The sequence below is a fragment of the Pongo pygmaeus genome, chromosome 22 (genome assembly GCF_028885625.2).
Source record: "Pongo pygmaeus isolate AG05252 chromosome 22, NHGRI_mPonPyg2-v2.0_pri, whole genome shotgun sequence".
Lineage (NCBI taxonomy): Eukaryota > Metazoa > Chordata > Mammalia > Primates > Hominidae > Pongo > Pongo pygmaeus.
Window position 1 is genome coordinate 42,182,784 of NC_072395.2, and position 16,063 is coordinate 42,198,846.

The window sequence follows — 16,063 nt, forward strand, 5'->3', positions numbered from 1 at the left end:
TTGTGCCAGGGCGTCTCTGTAAGTTGCTTTCTCCAAAACTGCGGGAGCCTGCTTAATGCTTTTCATGCATGACACAGAATTTCAGGGGAGTTAACACCCTCAGAAGCAACTCTCAACTAAGGTGAGTAATACCACCACCCCCCATCACCTGGTGTGACAGTTCTAAGGAGTATTCTGCACAGCTTCTCACAGTGTTAATCCAGTTCATTAAGACACCAATTATTGATGTTTTCTCTCTTTTGTCTCACTGTTTCTATTCCTTTCTTCTGTTTTCAGCATTAACTCCTGAATAAACTATTTGCACCAAGACTTCATGTCAGAGTTTGCTTCTTAGGGAACCTAAACTAAAACAAGTTGTGCTTTATAACTTTTGCAGTGACGTTCGATCAGCGTCTACTTCTGAATTTTTCTTGGTTCTATGTGTAGTTTGTTGCTCATTGATTTTTGTCCCTGATTTAATCAAACGTGTATATGATGCAAAGCTAAGTAAAACATGGCCCCTACTCTCAAAGTGTTTACAGTTTGAGGAGTTTATAACCCATAGAAATGTATTGTCACAGACACTGAAAAGTTCTTTGAGATTCTTCTGTAACTCTTGAAATGTGAAGAACGAAAGAAGACAAGGTCAGTACAGGGTTCTTTGAACAGTGGGATTGTGGGTAATTTGACATTGCCTTCTCCCCTTCAGCTCTGACACTGCAAACACACAACTCCTGTACATCCCTCTTTCTGCTGTTTTCACCATTTGCTGAATGCCACCAGCCATTCGAATTAACTATTGCATTCCAGCTAGGATCTCTGAGGCAATGTCCTCATAGTTATCACACTGGATAGAATTCCAGCTGGAATCTCTGAGGAAATATCCTAATGGTTATTGCGTTGGATAGAATGTCATGATTTCATGATTGTTTTGCTTTGAAAACAAGAACTTTTAATCTGCATGAGAGCAGGCTCAGGGCGGCAACAAAGCTGTTGCCTAATATGCAGAGAGTGATGTATGGTTAAGAGTGGAGAGTTCAAATTTTGGCCCTGCTACTCACTGGGCTTGTGGTCTTAGGCTGGTTACTTAACTTCTCTGAACTTGAATTTATCCTGTAAAATGGAACAAAATATTAGTACCTGCTGATTGAGGCTGTTAGGTGGATCAAATGAGGAGTGCCTATAGAGTTTTTAGCAGAGCGTCCAGTACATGAATAAAGGACCAAGACATTAATAAGCATGGGGATGATAATGATGATGCAAAGAAATTTAGCTTTTTCTGTGTGGTCTCAGAAGGTGGAGACAGACCTGGTGTTTGGATGAATAGAACTAGCTGAGATTGGAATACTTCCCGTGTGGTGGGTCCCCAGCAGAGCTTGGCATCACTTCTCTCTCTTAGGATATTAGAAGGGATTTAAGAGAGGGGCGGGATTTTCAAAAGAAGACATTTGTGCAGCCAAAAAGCATATAAAAAAAAGATAATCATCACTGGTCATTAGAGAAATGCAAATCAAAACTGCAATGAGATACCATGTCATGCCAGTTAGAATGGTGATCATTGAACAGCCAAGAAACATGCTGGAGAGGATGTAGAGAAATAGGAACACTTTTATGCTGTTGGTGGGAGTGTAAATTAGTTCAACCATTGTGGAAGACAGAGTGGTGATTCCTCAAGGATCTAGAACTAGAAATACCATTTGACCCAGCCATCCCATTACTGGGTATATACCCAAAGTATTATAAATCATGCTACTATAAAGACACATGCACACATATGTTTACTGCAGCACTATTCACAATAGAAAAGACTTGGAGCCAACCCAAATGCCCATCAATGTTAGACTGGATAAAGAAAATGTGGCACATATACACCATGCAATACTATGCAGCCATAAAAAAGAATGAGTTCGTGTCCTTTGCAGGGACATGGATGAAGCTGGAAACCATCATTCTCAGCAAACTAACACAGGAACAGAAAACTGAACACCTCATGTTCTCACTCATAAGTGGGAGTTGAACAATGAGAACATATGGGCACAGGGAGGGGAACATCATACACTGGGGCCTGTTGGGTGGGGGGCAAGGGGAGGGATAGCATCCAGAGAAATACCTAATGTAGATGATGGGTTGATGGGTGCAGCAAACTACCATGGCACGTGTATACCTATGTAACAAACATACACATTCCGCACATGTATCTTAGAACTTAAAGTATAATAATAATAATAATAAAGAAATTGTGGTATGTATATACCATGGAATACTACTCAGCCATAAAAAGGAAAAAACTAATGGCATTTGCAGCAGTCTGGATGGAACTGAAGACTATTCTTCTGAGGGAAGTCACTCAGGAATGGAAAACCACATATTGTATATTCTCACTCATAAGTGGGAGCTAAGCTATGAGGATACAAAGGCATAAGAATGATAAAAAAGACTTGGGGACTCAGGGGAAAGGCTGGGAGGGGCATTGAGGGATAAAAGACTCCAAATTGGGTTCAGTGTATACTACTCTATTGATGGGTGCACTAAAATCTCACAAATTACCACTGAAGAACTTATTCATGTAACCAAAGACCACCTGTTCCCCAAAAACCTATGGAAATAAAAAAATTTTTAAGAAGAAATTCTGAATCATTTCCCTGCCCTAAAAATCCTCTGAACTCTCCCTTTTCATGTTTCCCTCTCCAATAACCTATGCCAGTCTCTGATCTTTGTCTCCATATTTACTTTTCAGAATTTCATATGGTTGGAATGTCATATGGTAAGTCATCTTTTCAGACTGGCTTCTTTCACTTAGTCATATGCATTTGAGATTCCTCTTTGTCTTTTCATGGCACAATAGCCATTTCTTATTGGTGTTGAATCTTATTCTACTGTTTGTATGCACCAAAGTGTAATAACTCCTGCACCTACTAAAGGGATTCTCAGTTGCTTCCCAGTTTTGACAACTTTCAATCAAGCTTCTATGAATATCTACATCCACATTTTTTATGGAAATAAAATTTTAACTAATTTAGGTCAATGTCAAGGAGCACACTTACTGGAATTTATAGTGACAATATGCTCACTTTAGTAATAACCTGCCATACTGTCTTCCAAATTGTAACATTGACATTCCCACCAGTCAATGAATGAGAGTTCCTACTGCTCCTCAACTTGCCAGCATTTGGAGTTGTCAGTATAGGATCTTTTTTTAAAAGGAAAAGAAGAAAAAAAAGAAATGAACTAAATGAAGGAGCTAGTGTGAGACGTCATTGATTAGAATAATTTATTTGAATCAAAAAGTGAAATGCAAGGAGCAGCAAATACAGGAATCAATCTGTACCCACATCCAGCCCACCTCACATGTCACCACTACCAGATGTATGGACTGAGACAACCACTTTGTTACTTCACAACTCACACACCATCAGTGCCTGAGCCAGACCTTCTGGCTTTCAAACTGTGCAACTGTAGACAGGTTTCTTATTTTCTGTAAGTCTGTAAGTCTGTTGCCCCAACTATAATATTGGAAATGTAATAGCTTATATCTTATACTTTGGTAACAAGGATGTGAATATAATAACTTGTGTTTTGTAGGTATGGACATACAAACTGAAAAAAAAAAAAAAAGAGAGGGGTAGGAAGAGAGGACCCTTAAGATGACGATGAGCCACAGGGTCTACCACTTCACTCCAGGGATGATGAGAGGCATTAAGTGAAGAAGGGATATGACTCAGTAGCTTTGAAAAATTCAGAACACTCAGTTGAACTCTGATAGCAAGGGTGTAGCACTGGCCTAAATGGCACCAAGAACTTGGGTGTCTCTGAGATGTAGCAGTGCTGGCCAGAGGAGGTCAGCTCTAAAATGGAAAGGTTTCCTGGTATGACCCTGAACTTGACCGTTGCTCAGCTATGAGCACTCTGGGAGCAGGATTCGAATCTCTGTCTGTTTGTCCTTTTTCTCTACACCATGCTGCCTGTAACTATGTATATATTTGTTTTATCCTTCCAACTAAGGTATTCATATTTACATCTGTTTCTATTTCTATGATGCAACAATAGGCAGAATTTTCTTTTCTTTTTTTTTTTTTTGAGACGGAGTCTCACTCTGTCGCCCAGGCTGGAGTGCAGTGGCCCGATCTCTGCTCACTGCAAGCTCCGCCTCCCAGGTTCACCCCATTCTCCTTCCTCAGCCTCCTGAGTAGCTGGGACTACAGGCACCCGCCACCACGCCCGGCTAATTTTTTGTATTTTTAGTAGAGTTGGGGTTTCACCGAGTTAGTCAGGATGGTCTTGATCTCCTGACCGCGTGATCTGCCCGCCTCAGTCTCCCAAAGTGCTGGGATTACAGGCTTGAGCCACTGCGCCCGGCCCAGAATTTTCTTTTGAATGTCAGTTGGTTTTAGGGAATTTTTCCTTATTTGTACTTTTTTGTGTATTCTTCTCTTTTGCATTCCTGTTACTCAAGTTTAAAATAAATGAGATGAAACTAAACATTTATTTGAATTTCAACTCTGTATTATATTTCTTTTAATTGTTTAGCCTATCTTGAAATTATAATTGGGATGGCGTTTGTTTTATGACTTAAAACAATTCAGGATTATTTCAGTCAAAAATATGAAATCAATGCCTTTTTGATGAATAGAGGCTTTATATCTGAATAATAAATAGGCTGTTCTTTGTTTTCATAAATAGCTAGGGAAAATTATAAACCCCAGTTATCTCCTGTCATTAAACTCATCCTGGAGATGTGGGAAGTCTACTTCAGAAATATTTACAAAAAGTAAGCTCACAAATGCAAATTATCCAAAGAGAAAACATTAAGCATTAAATATAAAGGGTAGGAATAACTTGTTATATATTAACAGCAAGGATGTTCACAGGGAAAGATTAGATAGGTAGCCAGGAGCACAGCTTCATAATGATGAAACATAAGGCACTTCAATAAAGACCTGAACATTTATGTTTATCTTAGGTTAATTTGCCAGTTAGCACACAGTCTTCTTCTAGAGGCATTAACGATAATTTACATTAAGCACAATAAGGAGCACCTGCTTTCTGACTGTTACCTTGTTGAGGTAGGGAAATACATCCCAAGTAAATCAACACCATTGCTTTGGTAGCTATAAAATTAGTCTATCTGATTTAAACGTAATAGTCATGGTATTTGGTAGTCTTGTTAATTTTGGAGTTGTATTAGCTAAGAAAAAATACGCCTCACACAAGTAGAGCCCTTATAAACAAAGTAAGATTCTCCCTGGTTTTTATGTGAAGGAACTAGTTGATTCTCTTGGGTGATTACTCTCACTTCTGCAATTTCCTTTCAGAAATGAGTTCTAGTTCATTGATTTTTAGCAGAGCATATATAACTTACTGTTTTTAAAAGGACTATCCTTCTAGTGGAGCACAAGGAAACAGAATTTTAAGGGCTGATTATAAAATTAATATATGCTCATTGTAGACGTTATGTAAAGCACAGACAAGAAACAGAGAATTTAAATTCTGCTCTCTAGGTACAATCACTAATATACCAGTAGGTATGTTTTTCTTTCTAGCACTTTTTGGGGGTGGTATATAAGTATGCATAGTTTTTCTGCATATATTGTTAATATATTGCTTAGGTTTAAAACATTATAATTTTTTTCAACATTTTCTTATGTTGTTAAATATTCTTTTTAAAGTTTTTATACTTGAAATAATTATTTATTCACAAATAGTAGAGAGAAGTTTCATGTCTCTCCCAGTTGTAACATCTTATATAACTATAGTACAGTGTCACCCATTTTCTCCCGATGGTAACATCTTATATAACTATAGCACAATACCAAAGCCAGGAAATTGCCATCAGTACAATATGTGTCATTTTATTACATATGTAGATTTGTGTGACCACATCATAGTCAAGACACAGAACTATTCCATTACCATAAACATCTCATGCATGCTAACTCTTTATACCCTTATGGTTACTCTATCCACCACCACTCCTGGTAACCACTAATTTTGTTCTCAATCTCTCTGTTATTGTTTTGAGAATGTTATATAAATGCAATCATACAGTACTTGACCTTTAGAGATTGGATTTTTTACTCAGCATAATACCTGTGAGAGCCATCAATATTCTATGACATGCACCGCGGTTTGTTTCACCATTCCCCCATTGGAGGACATCTCAGTGGTTTCTGGATCTTTGCTATTACAAAATAAAGCTGCTGTGAACATTGTGTACTGGTGTTTTTGTGGACAGAAGTTTTCATTTCTCTGGGATACATTCTCAGAAATGTGATTTTTGGTTCATATGGTAAATACATGTTTAGTTGTTTATTTTTTAAAGAATAAGAAACTGACAAGTCTAAAAAACTGCCCAGTTATATGGTTTAAAAGTAGCTCTCTCACTTTGCATTCCTGCCAGCAAGGTATGACAGATACAGTTTCTCCACATCCTTACCAGCATTTGGTGGTGTTACTACTTTTTATTTTTGCTGTTCTGATAGGGGTGTATTGACATCTCTTCTTGGTCTTATAAATATTCTTTGAAAATGTTTTTTAATAGCTGGTGCTATCTACTACTAGACTTTATTTGAAACCTAAATAGGTGAGTTTTTAAACTACCACCAAAACCAATAACAGTTATTACCTGTTGAATGACCTTTCAACAATTCTGTTTTCACTGTACTCACTTACTGAGCTTTATGAACTGGCCAGGGAAAATAGCTTACAGGTTGTCTCTTTATTTAAAATAAGTCATTCATATTTTGTCCTTGTCTTATCCACTCTCTCATAGGCTTGCAGAGAGAGAGAGACAGATTTAATTAAAAATGAGTACATCTGAGGCTCCTGCTCAGCGATCCCAGCTGAAGTGGCTGTGTTGATTTTTCCTGGTGTATGTCATCGGAAGGCATTTTAAAGCCCAGGTATTGTATCAACATAAATGTTCTTCATTGCCTTGCACAATGAGTTCTTGTAATCATTCATTACAAGACGGTGACTGAGGAGTCTGCCTCTGCCCTTCAAGAAGCCACAGCTCATTGTCTGCACTTCCTTTCATTGCCAACTGGGGAGAGCTTCAGAAAGGAGGAACACAAGCACAGGGATGCACGAGGAGGTGGGTTTATGTGGGTGGTTAATGCAGTTCAGTAAAAAGAGCTTCTCTAAGAGAACAAAGTGCTACTTCATTTGTGGGAAGACAAGATTGAAGAAGAGCTCTCTTTAATGCACTAGTCAGGAGCAGGTCAATAGATATATTGCAAAACTCCCTTCCTAGGAAGAAACAAGTCCCCCCAAACCTGAGAGATAATGGCATGTCAGTCAATTTTAAAATGGACATTAGACCTGAAGAGAATGTGAAACCCATTAAGCTGTAGGGGTTGCAAAAGAGGGGCACATAATTAGAGCATAAGTCTCCTGGCTGCGACAGCATGAGGTCTCGGGAAGATGGATTCACCAGCCTGGTGCTGAACTCCACAGCTGGGCTGAGCAAGTTCACCTCCTGTTGCTGTCACCACAGATTATCCTCCTGGGATACAAGGTCTTAAGGTATGCCTTCACCAAGACTACCTTCCAGACTTAATAACCCCATAAATCCCTGGGAGATGTTCATTCTAATTGACTACTTAGGAACAGCATTTATTGATGATGAGCTAAATTTTCAGAAATCAATTGCTAATTAGTGACACAGCCAAGATAATGATATAAACAATGCCTAGGTTGCACGAAAAGCTATGAAAAAAGGATAAAAGCTAACAGATGATAAAAAAAAAAAACAGCTAAAAGTTAAATAAGACCAGAATGAAAAACAAGTCAGCTACAGGAAAAGTCCTTAGGCAGGAAAGTAGCAGGCCTGATATCTGGTTCTCATGTCAGCATGAGCTGTATGACCCTATCTAGCTGTCTTTACCTGCTCCAAGTTAAAAGTTTACTTACACAAAACCAAGTGACCTAGGAGAGACTAATGGGGGCTCATTCATTTTTTAAGAATTAATAGACTTTAATTTTTAGAGCGGTTTTAGGCTTACAAAAATTGAGCATATAGTATAGAATTACCACATGCTTCCTCTATCCTTGCTTCAGTTCCCCCTATTATTAGCATCTGGCTTTGGAGTGCTACATTTGTTACAATTGATAAACCAATATTAATACATGATTATTAACTAAAACCCATACTTTACATTAGGGTTCACTCCTTGTACAATTCTGTAGGTTTTGTCAAATATATCATCATATGTATCCACCATATCCACCAGAATAGTTTCACTGCTCTGAAGAGGCCCTGTACTCCATCTATTCTTCCCTTCCTCTCTCTCCCCAAGTTCCTGGCAACCATTGATCTTTTTACTGTCTCCATAGTTTTGTCATTTTCAGTGTCATACACTGGAAATCAAACAGTAGTAGGTAGCCTTTTTGGACTGGCTTCTTTCACTTAGCAAAATATATTTAAGTTTCCTTCAGGGTTTTTCATCTAGCATGATAGATACATTTTTATAATTAATTTATTCAGTCATTACTTATTAGATGCATATCTGTTTCAAGTACTGGCTGGGCCCAGAGACATAAAGACAAGCAAGAAATTGCTTTACTTGTATGAAGTTCACACGGGAACCAGTGGAGAGACAGATGATTGAACAGTGGCAGTGCCCTGCAGAGAGGAAAAAATGAGAGTAGAAGGTGAAGACAGTGCACTGTGTTAGATGATGTCTCAGGGAAGCTGGACAGGGGGTCCTAGTATGTGTAGAGGAGGAGGCAAACTCTGAACTGGACCAGCTTCCCGTTTTACCAGCCAGGAAAAAGGAAGAAAGTGTGGGAAAAACTCCATTGGTGTAAAAATTAATACATTAAAGGAAGTGAGAAAGTTAAAATAGAAGATAATAAGGAAGAACATATTTTTAGTTGTAATGGTTCTGAATGAATACCTGATATAGGGTTTTCTATTATTTCCTCTTACAAAATAGAAGAATCTTTGCTGGTGCCTGAAACAAAATTAATTCATTGTCCTTGAATAACCTAAGTTTAAATATGGGTCTTTTTTTTTTCCATTGAGAATCATAGCATTTTACAACAGGAAGGAAACTTAATGGAAATTTAGTTTAACTTATTTATATTACAGATGAAGAAACTAATGGCTAAAAATTGCTTTTCCCAGCTATTTAAGAAACGGAAGTATTTTTAGTAGAGATGGGGTTTTGCCATGATGGCCGGGGTGATCCGCTCACTTCGGCTGACAGAGCGAGACTCATCTCAAAAAAAAAGAAGAAACAGAAGTGTGGGGGTGGAAAGTAGGCCTCTTTATTCTGATTCCAGTGGCCTTACTCTTACAGACTTTCTAAAGACACAGAATAAACAATGCAATTATCCAATAGCAGGTTCTAAAACATGGGTAAAAAGAAGAGAGAATGACAGGTAATCCTGTTTCTTACCCAAATAAGAGGCCAGTCCAGAAAGTTTGAATATCCCAGATGTGGCTGACCTAAGGAACTGTGAATAAAAGGACAGATAAGAACATTCAAAGTGGGGAGGGAAGAGAGAAATGGAAGGAAGGTAAGAAAAAATCAGAGGGCAGGCAATGAGAGAATAATCTAAAGACACTTGTGGCATTAGATATGTCATTTTATTTTATTTTATTTATTTTATTTTATTTTTTGAGATGGAGTTTAGCTCTTGTTGCCCAGGCTGGAGTGCAATGGCGCTATCTTGGCTCACTGCAACCTCTACCTCCCAGGTTCAAGCGATTCCCCTGCCTCAGCCGCCTGAGTAGCGGGATTATAGGCACGTGCCACCACACCCAGCTAATTTTTGTATTTTTAGTAGAGATGTGGTTTTGCCATGTTGGCCAGGTTGGTCTCGAACTCCTGACCTCAGGTGATCTGCCCACTTGGCCTCCCAAAGCGCTGGGATTACAGGTGTAAGCCACTGCACCCGGCCTGGATACGCCACTTTGAAGAGAATGTTGCCAAGTCTGTGGGATTAAAAAAAAAAAAAGAAAAAAATAACAACAAATGACTGTTGGTCAACTTGGAAATTCCAGACATCTAGAAATAACATTGATTCAAGGAGAGAAATCAAATTCCTGTCATTATCTTCTGAGAATATCTCAAGTAGGAGGCCCTGATTCTGAGGTCAACACACTCTTACAGATTTCCCCAGTTTGGTTCCTGTTTCTCCAATTTTCCATGTTGCTTTTCTTCGTGGTTCAAGGGTGTTTGGTTGTTTCACTGGGAGAGATGCTGGCAAGCTTACTTGCTTCGCCAGGCCTGCTATGCATCCTTGGGATAGCTCTCCTGGGAGGCTGTGTGTGAGCACAAACAAGGGCTGGAGGAGGTTAAAATCTGTTGTTCTCTTACTTCTCTTCTCTTCTCTTGTCTTCTCTTCTCTTCTGTTTTCTCTTTCCTCTTTCCATTTCTGCTTCCCTTTCTCTCCTCCTCTCTTTCTCTGTCTTTTAACCATGGAATAAGATTTTCTGTGTCCCTCTCACACTGCCTAATATGACTAAAACTCTTTCTTGTTGATTAATGGTTTAAATTGCTTTCTATCTTTCACCCTTCTCCCCTCCAGACAAAGAGGTTTTTGTTGATTCTGGGGACGGGAAATGATGGGGTGTAGGTGATGGTAACAGAAAAAGGAACTTTTATTTATGTTTTTTGAGACTGGAGTACACCCAGACTGGAGTACAGTGGCACGCTCTCAGCTCACTGCAGCCTCCTCCTCCTGGGCTCAATCAGTCCTCCCACCTCAGCCTCCTGAGTAGCTGGGATGTGCACCACCAAACCTGTGCTAATTTTTATTATTTTTGTAGACACGGAGTTTTGCCATATTGCCCAGCTTGGTCTTGAACTGCTGGGCTCAAGCAACTGCCCACCGCATTCTCCCAAATTACTGGGATTACGGGAGTGAGCTGCCATCCTCAGACAAAAAACTTTATTCTTATTTTTTTTTATTTATTTATTTATTTTTTTGAGATGGAGTCTTGCTCTGTGGCTGGAGTGCAATGGTGGGATATCGGCTCACTGCAACCTCCGCCTCCTGGGTTCAAGTGATTCTCCTGCCTTAGCCTTCTGAGTAGCTGGGATTACAGGCATCTGGCATCATGCCTGGCTAATTTTTGTATTTTTGTGGAGACGGGGTTTCACCATGTTGGCCAGGCTGGTCTTGAACTCCTGACCTCAGGGGATCTGTCCACCTCGGCCTCTCAGAGTGCTGGAATTATAGGCGTGCACCACCACACCCAGTCTCGGCCAAGAAACTTTTAAGAAGCTAAAACGTGATCCCCTAGTTCTCTGTGTTTGTTGGGATGACAACATGGAACAGGGTTCAGGCAATACTCCTGCTCAGCAGCCTGAATGAGGAGAGGTATGAGGGGCAGTTTTAGGGAGAATTACAAGTTAACACTTCACAATATCGTCTCAGTATATACACATCATTCTCAGTTTCTGAAGAAAAGGGTAACTGTTTTCAGAGCTGCACTTCACACTTTTTTTTTTTTCCAAATACATTGCCGATTCCAATTTTGTCCAGAGATTAGAACTCCTTTGTCTACTGAGTTTACTAATGTGCTCAAGCCTTTTCGTTTGAACATACTGAAATCTCCTTTTTTTCTGACCTTAAATTCTAAAGATGTTTATATTTGTTAGACACTCTCAAGCAGAGTCTGATGGAATGATATGGCAAGGGAATGGAGGCAAAGTCAGGGTCTGAAGAAAATAAAAGCGGATGTGAACTCCCCATCAGTGCTATAAGAGCATGAGAAATTGTGGCCAGCCCAGACTGAAAGGGTCATGGCCGGCAGAGATGACATTTTAAATGATCCAGGAAGGATGAATGGGAGTAGCATAATCTGGTGTCATGCTGAGGAAGCATAGCCACCTGTAGCATGCAGCGTAGGAGCATCAAGGTAAGTTCAGGATGGCTCTGGGTAGTTATAGTTTTGGGTGGCTGATTAGTTTATAGGCTTTCTTCCTCTTTAGGGTGAAAGGTGAACGGTATCTGAGTTACTGGCGACGAATCTGTACGTGTCTACAGCGACCTCAATACTTGCCTTCTCAGAAGAAAGAATTCAACTGAGGAGCATAAGAGAGAAAAAGAGACTGGGGCAAGTTTCAGAGCAGGAGTGGAAGTTTATGTAAAAAGGCGTTAGAACAGGAAAGAAAGGAAAGTACTTTCGGAAGAGACCCAAGTGGGCACTGAGGTCAAGTGCAGTATTTAACCTTGATCTTAGGACTTTGTAGGCTGGCCCCTTTCCCATGATTCTTCCCTTAGGGTGGGCCGCCCCCATGTGCAGTGCCTTCCTTATGCTCAGAGGTGAGCACGCGGTAGTGTGTTTAGGAAGTTGTGTGCATGCCCATCTGAGGCTTTCTTCCCTTTTCCGGTGGAGTGTCCCCAGAAGGTCATACTCCGCCATTTTGTCTCTTAATGTGCATGCCGGGGCTCATTTGCCCGATACCTGAGATTTTATTGGAAGACCGTTTTTGCTTCTCCCTGGCACCTGCATTCAACTAACACTTTAATGCAACAGGTGTGGACCATCAGGAAATGGCCTCTTCCTGGCGCTGGCTGCCAATTTATCACTTTTAGAGAGGCAATGTGATAATTGCCCAACCATCATCCGACATTCCCAGTAGGTGGAGGAGAGCCCTCTCTTGCCCCGTTCATGCCTAACTCCCTGTAACAGTTTTGACCCATGGATGAAAAGTTTTCATGATTGTGTTCGTACTCTGTGACCCTGTCAATTTATAGTGATGAATCCCTGACTTAGGTTAAGCCCTTCTAGTTTCAAATATCTGAAATTTCATAGTTTGAGTTGAGACGAAGTAACTATTGGGAGATGAGAACTGAGTTGCTAGTGGCTGTGCTCTAGAAGGAGGTTTTATAAACATTGGGGCTGGTGCTGGGGCTGTCTGTTCACCTACATTCCAACGTGTTAAACTTGCTAAGTTGGTAGTAGATGCCAGTATTCTCCTAATTAATTCATTTTTGATGGTTGTTTTTACAAACAATTTCCAGGTTTTTTTTAATACCTTAACTCATTAACTGCTCACAAATCTGTCATTCAAAATTAGCCCATGTGTTCCCAGTACTGTGATTTTCTCAGATTAAGAAAGTGGTTCTCAAACTTTAGAGGACATCAGACTTGCCTGGAGGGTTTGTTAAAACACAGATTGCTGGAACCCCTGCCCCTCACCCCCTGCAGAGAGTCATCTGATTCATCAAGTCTTGGGTGGGGCAAGAAAATTTAAATTTTTATCTTTAATAAGTTTTTAATGCTTATGTTGCTGGTCAGAGAACCACAATATCAGAAACACTGATTTATGAAGTAATAACTTTTGAAGAATTCTGTAAAAATAAAAATACATTATGAGATGTATTACACTTAAGTGTTTATGTTCTTATGGCATAAAAGTACAATGTCAAGACCTTTAACACCTTAGCATAAATGGGATAATATTCATTTCTAATGGGAAGTTTATTGATTTGGGTACAGTTGTGGTGATCATATGCCCCAAATTATCCTGGGTATACCAATTTCAGGTAATTTTTTCCTTCCAATAAATTTGGGCCATCATATGCATAAACAGAATTTAGTATCTGTACTCTGATAAGATAGTTCATTTAAACATGTTCACGGAACAATAAAAAATATCTATACTTAGGTCACAGGTCCTAGCTTTTTGTTTACCAAGGAATATCATCACTGTGGCATACAAAGAAAATTTGAGTGAAGGAAGAGAGAAAGGGAAGTCCAAAGCAGGAGTCACCAGAAAGATGTTTCCAGCGGGCTTGTGTGTGGTATAGTACGAAGGTGTGTCACTTAGCATTTGCCCAGAGAAGTAGGACCAGTAGGGAGTAATGACCTCTACCACACAGGATGAAATTGTTGTCTGCAGGTGGAATTCCTTCTTCTCTCCAGGAAGGCTCGGGCCTGCTTTCCAACTGATTAAGCCAGGCCCACCCAGGTTATCCAGGATAATCTCCCTTAATTAAAGTCAACTGAACAGGGACTTTAAATCTGCAAAATCCTTTCAAAGCAACAACTAGATTAGTGTTTGAATACCTGGGGACTACAGCTTAGCTGGGTTGACATCAAAAAAGCCATTACAGAGGGTATGAACTATACTCAGAGGGAGGGTGCCAAAAAGGGTAAAAGAATGGGTCTGAGGGCCAGGAGCACCAATCTTCTCTTATTTTCAGTTTTGGAAACTGGATATACTCTGTATTCAGCAATTGCCTTGTAATAGACTTCAAGAGTGAGAAAAAAATCCCTTAATAATAGTTTCTACAAATGTGTGAAAGCTGAGTGTGAGGAGAAAAAGTTGTTTTCAGGAACTAGGAGCTGGTTCACCTTTAAAAAGAGAATCAGCTGCCTCTGGCAAAATGGAATTGCAGCATTGTCCTGGATGGTAATTTGCACTAGTAAATTTATCACCAACCTGGCAGGGGAGATGCTGAAGACAAAAGCTTTTATCTCTCAGTAAGTCAGTAATGAAGCCCCAGAAAGGCAGCTGAGGAATGTGCTGGCTTGGATGGCAAAGTCATCTGCCCTTTGGTCTCTGAGCACACAGCAAGAGTTGGACAGGTGGATTGCAGTTAATTTTAGCATGTCGTAAAAATGACTATGGGTCCCAGGGAGGTTCCATGGGCTATTAATTGAAAATTCAGCCTTAATGTAAAATTCCATGATTGCCAAGGGATCAGTCACTTAGCAATATCAGGTAAATTCCTGTGCAAGGAAAATAAGATCCCAGGGCTCCCAATTCATAAGCCAAAAGGGAAAAGTTAAGTTGAGTCATGCAAAACACACACACACACACACACACACACACACACAACAACAACAACAGCAAACTACCTTTGCATGAGTTCCTAAACAAATAGTTATAGGGTAGAAGGCCACATGTCTCTTCAGGGGGCCTCTCTCATTCTGACAATGTAAGTGAACAGCTTATCTTCACAGTATGGTACAAGAGGAGACTGGAAATCATTCCTGTCCACCCTGAGATGAATGCATATTTGACTTCCTCCTCTACTCTATGTTTACTTTATCTTATGTAAAGTGCAGATTTACTGAATGTGAGATGAATACATAATTGACTATTCCCTCTACCCCCTCCTTTCCATATGAGTATTCAGTGAGCCTAATCAAAGCATCACAAGAATGTGACCGTATTCTCCCTCTTTCTTTTTTCTCTCCCCTTTTCCCACTGCCCACTTTTTTCCCTTTAAATATTGAAGCTCTCAAAGTCCTCTTTGGAAAAAGTATGGGCCACAGATCCTACTGGGACTTGTGTCTCTCTTTCCTGGACGCATCCTTAACTTTGGCAAAATAAACCTCTAAATTGATTGAGACTCACTTCAGTTATTTTATTTGGTGTTACAGTCCTAAGAACTTGAAACACAATCTAATTTTTGTCTCAGAGAGTCAGAAATTAATGCCACATTCATGGCAGCTGGAGTGGATAATTGTGTGTTCGATGAGATCCCACCGTGAGAGCCTACCACGGAGCTGAGTGGTTAACAGATAAATGCTATTATTGAAGGACAGGAGAAATGCCGCTTACATAAAGTATACCTTTCAGACGAAAACTACCTGAGAAGGGGTGGAGTCCACATGAAAACCTCAAATTATAGCACACATGAAAGAAAATAATCCAGCAGTTAGAGAAATGGAAAAGTAGCACTGCCTTAGCTCCTCTTTCAAAGCCTTTCCCTTTTTGGTCCCTTATATTATTGCCTCCTAACACCATTTTGATGCCCTATGGATATCCAAAGATTTCTCTCCAAATCTTACCTCTCTGGTTTTTGGTCTGCCATTGATCCTTTCCCTGCCAACCTTATTCTTTTAAAATTTACCTCTCCTAGAAATAATACTCTTGGAAATCTATTTCCAGTTCTCTGATTTCTGAGAGATACTCTGATAACCATGTTGATGCTGACTGTGGAATTCACTCAGTGGTAGATCCTAGACTATAGTATCACTGTAATCCCAGCACTTTGGGAGGCCAAGTTGGGCAGATCACCTGAGGTCAGGAGTTCAAGATCAGCTTGACCAACATGGTGAAACCCCGTCTCTATTAAAAATATAAAAATTAACCAGGCAGGGTGGCAGGTGCCT

At 39.9% G+C, this 16,063-nt stretch overlaps 1 protein-coding gene across 6 annotated transcripts in view; it reads left to right on the forward strand.

Moving 5' to 3' along the window:
• BACH1 (BTB domain and CNC homolog 1) overlaps positions 1-16,063 on the forward strand; it is a 263,756-nt gene that overhangs the window by 116,139 nt on the left and 131,554 nt on the right. For 3 of the 6 annotated variants that reach the window (XR_010125298.1, XR_010125297.1, XR_010125299.1), the window contains one exon: positions 6,749-9,921. The exons of the other annotated variants lie outside the window; for them this stretch is intronic. The gene's annotated coding sequence lies outside the window, so the exon portion shown is untranslated. Of the gene's footprint in view, positions 1-6,748; positions 9,922-16,063 lie in introns of those variants that run through there. 6 annotated transcript variants of the gene reach the window in all.